The 12062-nt window shown below is 42.8% G+C and overlaps 1 pseudogene across 1 annotated transcript; it reads left to right on the top strand.

The window, feature by feature from the left end:
- Positions 1 to 8851: 8851 nt before the first annotated feature.
- Positions 8852 to 9966, top strand: LOC311601825 (alpha-enolase-like; annotated as a pseudogene). The gene has a single exon. The product of its transcript is annotated as an alpha-enolase-like (transcript).
- Positions 9967 to 12062: the final 2096 nt, after the last annotated feature.

Raw genomic sequence — 12062 nt, 5'->3', positions numbered from 1 at the left:
ACTTTGGTCTCAGTTGCATACAGAATTGTCCTGATTTTGGTCACATAGACATCAAACAGCAGCAAGGACAGTTTCTGGCTATATAATGGTGGTCATATCCAGCTTCTTTGACAAGAACTCAAGTTATACCTGTCACAGTCATTTGATTTTTAATAGCCTTCCCTTGTCAGCATGAGGGGCCCTATTTTCATTTTCATGCAAGAATTCATTATTTCTATCCAAATTAAAAAAATAGGTACAGGAGATATTTTGTTTTGGTCAAACTTTAAAACTCTAGCACAAATAAATGGAAATAAGTAGTGGTGGTTAAAGGGTTTGACTGTACTGCCAGCGCTCGGGAGACTAAGGAGGGAAGATCACTGTGAACTGGAGAAAATTCAGGTAGCTCTCAGGAGAAACTGAACAGGCACTTAAGATAATGAGGAATTGTCAGGCATGGTGGCATATGCCTTTAATCCCAGCACTCGGGAAACAGAGGCAGGCAGATCATTGTGAGTTTGAGGTCAGCCTGGTCTACAAAGCGAGTCTAGGATAGCCAAGGCTACACAGAGAAACCATGTCTGGAAAAACAGAACAAAACAAAACAAAATGATGAGGAACTAAATAATACAAATAAAAATAAAAATGTAAATAATAAAAGAGGGGGCTGGAGAGATGGCTCAGAGGTTAAGAGTACTGGCTGCTCTTCCAGAGTTCCTGAGTTCAATTCCCAGCAACCACATCATGGCTCACAACCATCTATAATGAGATCTGATGCCCTCCTTTGTCATGCAGGTAGAGCACTGTATATATAATGAATAAATAAAAAAATTTTTTTAAAAAAGGGGGGAAGATTATGAGGAACACCAAAATGAATGTGCAAGTTGGAGATCTAACTGGCCTCTCCCACAGTGGAAGACAGAGGTCATTTGAACGCCCACAGGACTGGATATACATTGCTACTGGTCACCTATAACTTGCAAAGTCATTCAAATATAACAAAAGTCTAGGAGCAAAAAAATCAACTGGGTAGGACTTAAATAATGCATTGCTTTTAATTAAAGTACAAATGTTTCCCTATGCAACCTGTGCTGTTCACCATTTGTTAGACTTATTTTTCCCACTGGCATCACTATGTCTCAGATCTTACATAGCTGTGAAATGAAGACTCAGAGGGATTATAGAAAACAGGAGGCTAAACAGAACATGTCACTTTCATAAGCTTTTTTAAATGTAAGAAAGCATTAACAGAATTCTTTCAATAAACACTTGTTTTATATGTATTACTCTGCAGAATATTGAGCTTTCCAGAGTGCAGACTTTATTTGTATCTTAAACAACAGTTAACTGAAGGATTAACTTCTATTTGGGACCACCCTTCATTCTAAAACCAATGCTAGTTTTGATGGTGAGCCGTAGTGTAGTGTTGTAGAAAGAGCACTGGACTGGGAGTCCAAAGTTTTGGTTGCCATTTTTATTCTTCCACTTACATAAAAACAGTCCCATCCCTACTGGCATCTAACATGGTGGGGCCTTGCCTTGTTCCGGGTGCCATATTAAGAGGCGCGCAGATATTAACTCATTTCAAATGACCCTAGGGTCTTCTTCCCATGTCTTGGTTGAAAAAGGTGAGAAACAGAAACTTAACTCAACATACAGCTGCTAAGAGCCTAGGCTTGGATCTCAGTTACACATTTATTAAAACGAGGCAAACTATTATCTGTTTATAGGGAGCAGGTTTCTCTCAGGTCTACCCTTCCTAAAAAAGAAGAATTGAGCTGAGAGGCAGCCATTTTAGACAGAAGTGTATTTAGTACAGGAAAACATACACGCCGAAGGAAGAACGGAGTAGGCTGTCCTCAAATGGGGGTAGCAGAACGCCGGATTCTGAGTTGTGACTTTTTAACATTTTTAATGCATATGTATGAGCTTGGTGGCAGATTCATGGGGATAAAATGACCCTTCCCCCCTTCCTAATCACGATGGACTAGATCTCTCATTCAGGGTATTTCTTCCCACGATGCAAACCACAATACAAATGGTAGTGTAGTGAAGTCAGGGTCCTCTGAGGATCCTGACCCTTTGGTGGTGTGCCTCTGTGGCAGTAGGGAAAGTGCCCAGGGCCCTGCATTGCTGGGAAAGAGGGAAGAACCTAACTGCAGCTTTAAGGATGTTTGCAAGGGGCATCCGGACTCATAGGCAGCTAGGCCAGAGATAACAGCTGCAATTTCCTTGGTTACCTCAGGCCTAACTTCTTGCCTAAACAGGAAAACACAGTTAGCAATATACAGCTGCTGTTCTTTGGTTCTAGGCTGTCTGGCTCCTTCCCTACCTTACCTCATATTCACAAGGTCTCATCTAGCTAAGAAGGATTTTGTCAAAAAACAAAGTCAAAACAAGAGGTGAAAAAAATACCAGATAGAGTGGTATCTTCTTCCTCTATGGCTTGTTTTCCAAAATTATAATGCATTATTTCTGGACTTTGTAACCTCTATGACTAAGAGCAGAAAACAGTATTCATTTAACTTTGACTAACTTTGAGTTGGGTGAAAAGGGAATTATTGTTGAATACCATAAATGGTAGACTCTGTCTCGCCTCCTTTAAAGGTGATTTTGAGAATATATTTATTTCTGTGTCTGAGGGGGACCTCCTCCCCCTGTATATGCTCATAGGGTATCACGTCTCTCCTTGGTGACCTATTATCCTTCCTCTGAGTGCCACCAGGCATCTCCATCCAAGGGACATGTTCAAATATGGGGCACCAGAGTTTGTGTGAAAGTCAGATCTCCTTCTCCACTCAACAGTGGAGAATGTCCTGTCCATCGGCTAGTCTGGGTAGGGATTCGAGGTTTACTGCCTATTTTTTCCATGGCTGTTGCCATAGTTTGCGGAGGACCCCAGGGCCCAGACTCGCCTGTAGTTTTCCAGGACCCGCTGGATCCTTCTATTTCCTCATTCTCCCAGGCTTCTCACACCTAAAGTCTCAATAGGATGTCCTCCCCTCTTACCCACTTTCCTGGTAGGTACAGTTTTTCATGGGGACATACAACTTGGACTAGTGTCTCGATATAAGTGAGTATATACCATTTAGCTCTTTTTGCTTCTGTGTGAACTCACTCATTATGACAATTTCTAGTTCAATCCATTTGTCCACAAATTTTGGAAATTCCTTGTTTTTAATAGCTGAGTAGTATTCCATAGTGTAGATGTACCACAGTTTCTTTATCCATTCTTCTACTGAAGGACACGTAGGTTGTTTCCAAGTTCTGGCTATTATGAATAAGGCAGCTATGAACATGGTTGAGCATATGTCCCTGTTGTGTGGAAGTGCATCTTCTGGGTATATTCCAAGGAGTGGAATAGCTGGGTCTTGAGGAAGCCCTATTCCCATGTTTCTGAGAAAGCGCCAGATAGCTTTCCAAAGTGGCTGTACTAGTTTGCATTCCCACCAGCAATGAAGGAGTGTTCCTCTTTCTCCACACCCTCGCCAGCATGTGGTTTCAGTTGAGTTATTGATCTTAGCCATTCTGATGGGTATAAGATGGAATCTCAGTGTCGTTTTGATTTGCATTTCTCTGATGACTAAGGAGGTTGAGCATTTCTTTAAGTGTTTCTCAGACATAAGGGAAGGGAGTAGGGGGGAAGTGGGAGGAAGGGAGGAATGGGAGGATACAAGGGATGGGCTAACAACTGAGATGTAATATGAATAAATTAATAAAAAAAGAAGTTAAAAAAATAAAAACTGTCTTTCAACTTGTAATTAAAATGTATAGAACTGTGTATAAGTCAGGGAAATCAATAAAATACATATTTTGAATAAACATACAATATTATCTTTCATTAAAAATTATATTAAAAAGTAAAATTATTTTTAAAAAGAGAATATATTTATTTCTGCTTGCACTAAAGTTAGAATAGAATCTTTCTAAATGCTTTCCATACTGAATGTTTTCATTGACCTTTGGAGATGCATGAAGAAAAGTATTATCAAATGATTCACCTTTACCAAGAATTCATAGCAGTTTTAGACAAATCAATTGGCTTCTGGGTCTTAGAAGGTCACCCATATTTGCTCTCATAAATGTTTGCTCAGGAGTCTCACCAAGAAAAAAACTAGATTGTGGAAATTTTAGGGTGACTGGGTAGACTGCACCTCAGTTGTGATGCTGAAATCTTCATGACACTCATGAACAGGTTTGGGTCAGACGTCTGGTTCAATTCGTGAAGGATAATAGGGAGTAGGGAACTCCTACCAGTTCCTTAGCTTCATTAGAAATAACACTAAATTATTCAGCACAAATATTATTTTAAAAACAACAACAACCTTTCCTGTCAGGTGTGATAGCGCACACCTATAATCCCCGAGGCAGAAGCAGGTGGGTCTCTAGGAGGTGCAAGCCATACTGGTCTACAGAGTGAGTTCCAGATCAGCTGGAGCTACATAATGAGACCTTGACACCAAAGGAGAAAGTATTTTTTCCTCCCTACAAGAATAAGATATCTTATGCTGAAGGTCTACACCTGCCTTACTTTTCCATGTTTCCTGATGTTGAAAGATCCCTCCTCATTGCAGACTTGGTAGCATTAGACTTTGGGCAGCCGTTTTGCATGAGCTCCCAAGTCACATTTGCAAGACACACATATGGCAATTAATACCCTCCGTAGCCAGAAGAGACCAGATGAGTATTTCACTATTAAAAGAACTCTTTGAAAGATGCTTTTGAAAGCAGATGTGGCTTGAAGACATGATTTACAAAGTCAGACAGGGAACTGCAGCGTCACTAAAATCTCCAGTTTCTTTTAAAGATAAAGTCAAATTAGGGGAAAGGTCCATGTCTATAACACTATCTCTGACTCACTTTCTAATGGTTTTACAGCTAGATATATAAGCTATAAGAGTGTGGAGAGATTGTTCCGTGATTAACAGCACATAATACTCTTCCTGAGGTCCCAAATTCAATTCCCATTACCCCTATTTGAAGGTTCACAAGTGCCTGTAACTCCAGTTCCAGAGGGATCTGACATCTCTAGCTTCTAAGGGCACCTGTACATACTCACACAGAGACACACACAGACACAAGGACACATAGATACACACACAGCTAAAATAATAACAATACATCTTTAAAAGTATGCAAGCTATATTAAATATATATTAGCTTTCTGTTGTTGTCTCTTGCTCTCTGAAGTTGCCACTGTAAGAGTGGCACTGTTATTTAGCTTCTTTAGGTCTGTGTGTTGTAGTGTCGTTATCCTGTATTATGCAGCTAATATCCACTTATAAGTGGGTATATGTCTTTGTGGGTCTAGATTACCTCACTCAGGATGATCGTTTCTAGGTCTATCCATTTGCCTGCTAGTTTCATGATTTCCTTGTATAGCTGAGTAGTATTCCATTGTGTAAACATACCACAGTTTCTTTGGTTGAGGGACATCTAGGTTGTTTCCAGATTCTGGTGCTAGGGAGGGTGCTTGATTCTCATTCAGAAGGGCTAATAAAATAGACGCCAGAAGTGCTTGAAGAGAAGGAACAGGACGGGAGCCTAACATAGAGGTCCTCTGAAAGACTCCACCCAGCAGGGGATCAAAGCAGATGGTAAGAGTCACAGGGAGTCTTATGGAAGAGTGGGGAATAAAAGGACATGGAGGAGACAGGAGCTCCACAAGGAGACCAACAAATCTGAACCCAGTGGCCCTGCAGAGACTGATGCACCAAGCAAGGACAATGCATAGAGGAAACCTAGACCCCCTGTTCAGATGTAGCTGATGAGCAGCTCAGTTTCCATGTGGGTCCCCTATAAGGAGAGCAGGGGCTGCCTCTGACCTGGACTCTGGTGTCCACTATTTGATCACTTCTCCCTGGTGGGGCAGCCTTGCCAGGCCACAGAGGAAGAGGATGCAGGCAGTCCTAATGAGACCTGATAGGCTGAGGTCAGATGGTAGGGGAGGAGTGCTCCCCTTTCAGTGGACTAGGGGAGGGGAATGGGAGAAGAAGGAGGGAGGGTGAGGATGGGAAGAGACAAGGGAGGGGGTTACTGTCAAGCTGTAATGTGAATAAATTGTAAAAAATTAAAACTTAAAAGAAAAAATGGCATTAAATAAAACTGTATTAAATCAAAGAAGAAACAAAATCAAACTTTAAATTTCAAGCAGAGTCATATATTCCCATTAGGCCTCTATGGGTATTAATTATAGTACTGGAGCTGGTAAGTGCTCTACTACATCCCAGTCTTTTTTTTTCCTTATAAAATGAAATTATGTTGCTCAGGCTGGCTTTGTTGAGCTCACTCTGTAGCCCAGACATGACGTGAACTTTCAAATCTCTTGCCTTTGTCTCCTGAATAACTAGACCTGCACCATGAAGCCCAGATCTACAGCGGCTTATGGATTTCCAAGCATATGCAGCCATTTAAAATGTTTTTGTCATGTTAATGGAACCTAATTGTAAATGTGGGATATTTCATTTTCATAAGCCAACCAAAGACTTTAACAGGAGCAAAATGCTAGTAGACATTTCTTCTATTGAGAAAAGGTGGCATAATTATTATCACATTGTGTTTCTAACAGAAACTCGCCATTATATAAATTCTGATTCATCACATTTGACAAAGGAAGGAAATATTTGAATTTACATACATCATAAATGTGTCTTGTGGTGAATTTATGGTGCACTTTGATGAAGTAAGAACAGAATGTAAAAGACATTTTTTTTCATTCTCATACCATACAACCAATACTCCAGTTTACAGGCTCAGTAAAACAGAAAGTTCACCAGGGGGAAAGGTCTGGGCTCCATTCCCTTGGTTATGCAGTGTACGATAGATCAATGGATGTGCCTTAGTGAAATAGCTAATGGTCCATCTGAAAAAGAGCAAGTACTTATTGTGTTCAACTTGACAACGGGGAACTTCGGAGCCCACATAATCAGTAAGATTTATGCTAAATGGACTTAAAGAGGGCTTCCCCTCCCATACCCTGCTATAAGACGCAATTCAGTGTTTGGATGAAAATGATGTTTCTAGTATACATAAGGGTACTGTTGCAGAGAGGGGGGTCCCCAGAGGCAAAGCAGTCCCTGGAAGGTGATCTTAGGTAACAGAGGAACAGGAGGAAAGCTGGGTGATTTCTCACACTCTTCCAGGTTGAAGCCTGGAAATCGATCCCACTGAGGAACTCAGGCAAACCGGGCTGAACATGCTTCTGAGCTCTTCCCATAGGAGGAGAGAGAACTGCGATGTTTAACCACCAAATATCTGTCCACCATGAGGTTAGGGCTGCCATCAAACACTAAGTAGATATCCCTTGGACATAGTTTCAAGTGCTCAAGGTAAACTCTTGGCTATTCACAGGAAAACGATGTAGAGGCACGTATGAGGCAATAACATTGTCCACTACAAGAGGCTTAAAAGTCCTAGTGGGGACTCAGTCTTTCAATACTACAATGCGTTTTGTTCTGTTGATTAACCTAAACTGGGATGTTCAGGCACAGATGTTGTTGTGATTACATCAATAGCAATATGCACATCGAAATATAGATGGAGTAGTGGTATAAAGGCAGATAGATATCATTACAGAGCTAGAGATAATTATGCATCTAGTGGTGTAGACAGATTGAGAGAGGTAGCTTTATAGACCTATAGGTAGTTATGGATCTTGTGGCAGAGATGAATGACATGAAGATATAATTAGATGTATACATATAATGTATAGATGTATAAGTATAATGATGCAGAAAGATTGGCATTGATATAAACAGATATGATAGTGACATAGACAGAAGTATAGTCACAGCTGTAGGTTTCTCTGCATGTGTACATGTAGCTATAGCTAGACTCATCCACAGACGTGAGGATACGTAAATAGAGATGCCGATATTGATATGCTTCTAGCCACCCAGTATTTACTCCTTGCTTACACACTGGCCTTGTTCTTGCTGATTCCTCATCGGTTCCTTGCCCTGACTTGTGTTTATGCGTTTAGGCCTTGGACTTCTCCCATCACAACTTTATACCACAACTGAATGACTATCGTCCTTACTTCACATTCCTGGAGATGAACATTAAGAGCAGTGTATCCACTCTGGTCCAATCACTACAGAACAGCTACCACTGTGTACCTACAAACCACCATTTTTGCTGGGGCAGGGTTGAGGGGTAGAGGGTAACCCTGGCTGATTGGAACTTGCTGTATAGATCAGGCTGGCTTCAAACTTGTGGCAATCCAGAGTGGTTGGATTGTAAGTGTGTGCACTGCGCCTGGCTACAAACTACTACTGAAGACACTACTTCAATGAGATTAGGAGGGCTAATGAATATGGATATTCATTCATTCACTCACTCATTCATTCATTCACTAAATAAACATTCATCCTTTGCTGAAATTAACCTGATTTTATACTTTCAAATACAATTGGGGAACTCATAATCGATTTTCCCACTTTTTGGCCAAAGGAAAAAAGTCACAGAATTTTTGGAAGGAGCTGTTTATTGATCCAGAATCTTCAGCAAATATGTAGACCGTATGTGTGTGTGAGAGAGAGAGAGAGAGAGAGAGAGAGAGAGAGAGAGAGAGAGAGAGAGAGAGAGAGAGAGAGAGAGAGAGAGAGAGAGAGAGAGAGAGAGAGGAGAGAGAGAGAGAGAGGAGAGAGGAGACAGGGGGAGGGAGGGAACTGGGCTCTCTTTGCTGGCTGCAAAAACCTCTTTCTTTCCTGCGCAATGATCCGACAGCTAGAAATTCACCAAGTCTATTCTCGAGATCAGTGCCAGAGAGATCTTTGATTCTCATGGAAATCCCACTGTTGAGGTTGATCTCTACTCTACTCTACTGCAAAAGGTGTAGTGGTGCTATGATGCCCAGCGGTGCCTACACTGGCATCTACGAGGCCCTAGAACTCTGTAACAATGATAATACGTGCTAGATGGGAAGAGTGTCTCAAAGGCTGTTGAGCACATCAATAAAACTATTGCACCTGCTGTGGTTAGCAATAAACTGAACGTTGTGGAGCAAGAGAGGATCACAAACTGATGATCAAGATGGACGGCACTGAAAATAAATCTAAATTTGGTGCAAATGCCATCCTGGGCGTATCCCTGGCTGTCTGCAAAGCTAGTACTGTGGAAATGGGGGTGCCCCTTTACCCCCTTTCCATCGCTGACTTGGCTGGCAACACTGAAGTTATCCTGCTGATCCCAGCTTTCAGTGTGATCAACAGCAGTTCTCAGCCTGTCAACAAGCTGGCCATGCAAGAGCTCGTGATCCTCCCTGTGGGGGCATCCCGTTTCCCGGAAGCCATGCACACTGGAGGAAAGGTTTACCACGACCTAAAGAATGTCATCAAAGAGAAATAAGGCAAGGATGCCACCAATGTGGGTGGGTCTCGAGGGCAGATTTGCACCTAACATCCTGGAGCGCTGGAGCTGCTGAAGAATGCAATTGTGAAGGCCGGCTTCACTGAACAGGTCTTTGGCATGGACGTGGCTGCCTCTGAGTTCTATAGCTCTGGCAAATATGACCTGGACTTCGAGTGTCCAGATGACCCCAGCAAGTACCTCACATGCGACAAGCTGGCTCATCTGTACAAGTCCTACATCTGGACTGACCAGGACAACTGAGAAGCTAGGCAGAAGTTCGCAGCTAGTGCAGGCATTGTTTGGGGACCATCTCACAGTGACTAACCCTAAGCAGATTGCCATGGCTGTGGACGAAAAGTCCTGCAACTGCCTCCTGCTCAAAGTGAGCCAGCTCGGCTCTGTGACTGAGTCTCTGCAGGCATGTAAGCTGGCCCAGTCCGGTGTCATGGTGTACCATTGCTCTGGGAAGACTGAGAATACTTTTATCGCTGACCTGGTGGTGGGGCTCTGCACCCTGGTGTCCCTTGCCGATTTGAGTGCCGGGCCAAGTACAATCGGATCCTTAGAACTGAGGAAGAGCTGGGCAGCAAGGCCAAGTGTGCTGACAGGTCCTTCAGGAACCCCCTGGCCAAGTAAAGTGAGGGTTGGAGATCCTGGAGCCAACCAGCTGCTTAGATGTCATGCCTGATGTCATCGAGGCTGCTCAAGGCTGGCCCGGTGCTTGCCCTTTCCACGTCACTGCTTCCACAGACCACCTGAAACTATACTGGAAGCGCCAGCTTTGTAATTATGTGACTGGTCTGAATCATTGGTTCTGTCACCTCCCTTTCCAGCTAGTGTCTGGAGCCCTCGTTAGCTCCAGTGTCAGCTCTATGGTGGCCACAGGCAAGATCCCTCCCCTTCCAGTGGTTCCACATGCAAAATAAATGCCACCGTAACCCTTGAGGGAAAAGAAAGAAAGAAATGAACTGGCTTTTCCAAGTCGAGGAAGTTGGCAGAGGCCTCCACAAAATCCTTATTCCCCTAATTGTCTGATGTACTCAGGAATGGCACACGTTCTGTGTGTCAGGACACGTTTGTAACAAGTTACCCGAGAGAAGGCGATTTTCAGGATTTCCTATTTTTCTCCTTTCCAAATGAAGTCATGCTAGAAAACAGTTTCTGAAAGAAAAGGATAAAATGGTGACAACCACTAAATTGTGTGAAACACAAAGGGCTGAGCCTCTTCCTTGCTTGTTTCCAAGGCACCCTGAAGTACTTCTGTTAACACTTGTGCCATGAGTTCTAATAATGTGTTTGCATTTCTGTCACCCAGGGCAAGGGATTATATCCTATTCATCTTTATATCCCACCCAAACAGTGTCCAGCGCATGATTAATGTGAGCTAAAGGAATGAGCGTGCCTATATGTTATGTATGAGAATTTTTGAAAATAGCAATGCTATTTTTAAAAAGAATTTTATCTGGGTAAATTTTGATATTTTAAATGTTTTTAAAGGCTCACAAATGTGGATCCAATTTGCACAGCACACAGAATATTTCTCAAGCAAATGTTTCCAAATCAAGTTGAAGTGACTCGGGGTTAAGAGTCTTTCTTAAGACTTGTCAGAACGAGGCTGCCTGACTCTAGCTGTCACAAGTCATCACATAGGATTTCCACAGGAAAACGTAGACAGACAAGCCTGGCAGCAGGAGGCCAAGCTCCTCCGTTCAGCTGTGAGCAGGAAAATAGCAAGGGAGATTGATTTCCGCACAGCAAGGAATGAAGTGAGTATTCAGGATAAACTAGGCCTGTAACCAACCACCCCACTTCCCCCAAGACGAAAGTCAAACCATTGCCCTTCGAGGACTTTCAGTTGAGAACGTACATACTCAGTTCACAACTCAGAGAGCTACCAGCCAGGCAGTGAGGTTTTGTTCACTAACAAGAAAATCTCTTTATTTAATAGTGAAAGAAGAAAAGGTTGACATTTCACACTTAAGAACCAGGCAATCAGCCGGGCAGTGGTGGCGCACGCCTTTAATCCCAGCACTCTTGGGAAGCAGAGGCAAGCAGATCGCTGGGAGTTCGAGGCCAGCCTGGTCTACAAAGGGAGGCCAGGACAGCCACGACTACACAAGAAACCCTGTCTTGTCTTGAAAAAAAAAAAAAAGAACCAGGCAATAGAGTTACAAAAGTAAAAAAAAAAAAATGTGGGGCTGGAAATATCGCTCCGTGAAGTACTTAAGTGCTTTCCATGCAAGCCTGAGAACAGATTCCCACACTCACATCAAAAAAAATTATGCACAACAGCAACATACAAAAACCCCATCATGAGCCGGGCATGGTGGTGCACACCTTTGTGCACCTGGGAGGCAGAGACAAGCCAATCTCTGTGAGTTTGAGGCCAGCCTTGTCTACAAAGAGAGTTCTAGGACAGTCAGGGCTATTACACAGAGAAACTCTATCTTGAAAAACAAAACAAAACAAAACAAAATCAAAAACCCTATCACTGGAGAGACAGAGATGAGATCCCTGGGGCTTGCTGAAACACTAGTCAAGCTGAGTGTTTAAGCTCCACGTTCAGTGAGAGAACTTGTCTCAAAAAAATGCCTTGTCAAGAGGCAGAGGCAGGCAGATGGCTGTGAGTTTGAGGCCAGCTTGGTCTACAAAGTGAGTCTAGGACAGCCAAGGCTACACAGAGACACCCTATCTCGAAAAAACATTTAGGCCAAGCGTGGTGGCACACACCT

This window comes from Acomys minous, assembly GCF_964271855.1.
Source record: "Acomys minous genome assembly, chromosome: 7".
In the NCBI taxonomy this organism is placed as follows: Eukaryota; Metazoa; Chordata; class Mammalia; order Rodentia; family Muridae; genus Acomys; species Acomys minous.
The sequence above is the reverse complement of the archived record's forward strand: the minus strand, read 5'-3'. Positions and strand labels throughout refer to the sequence as shown.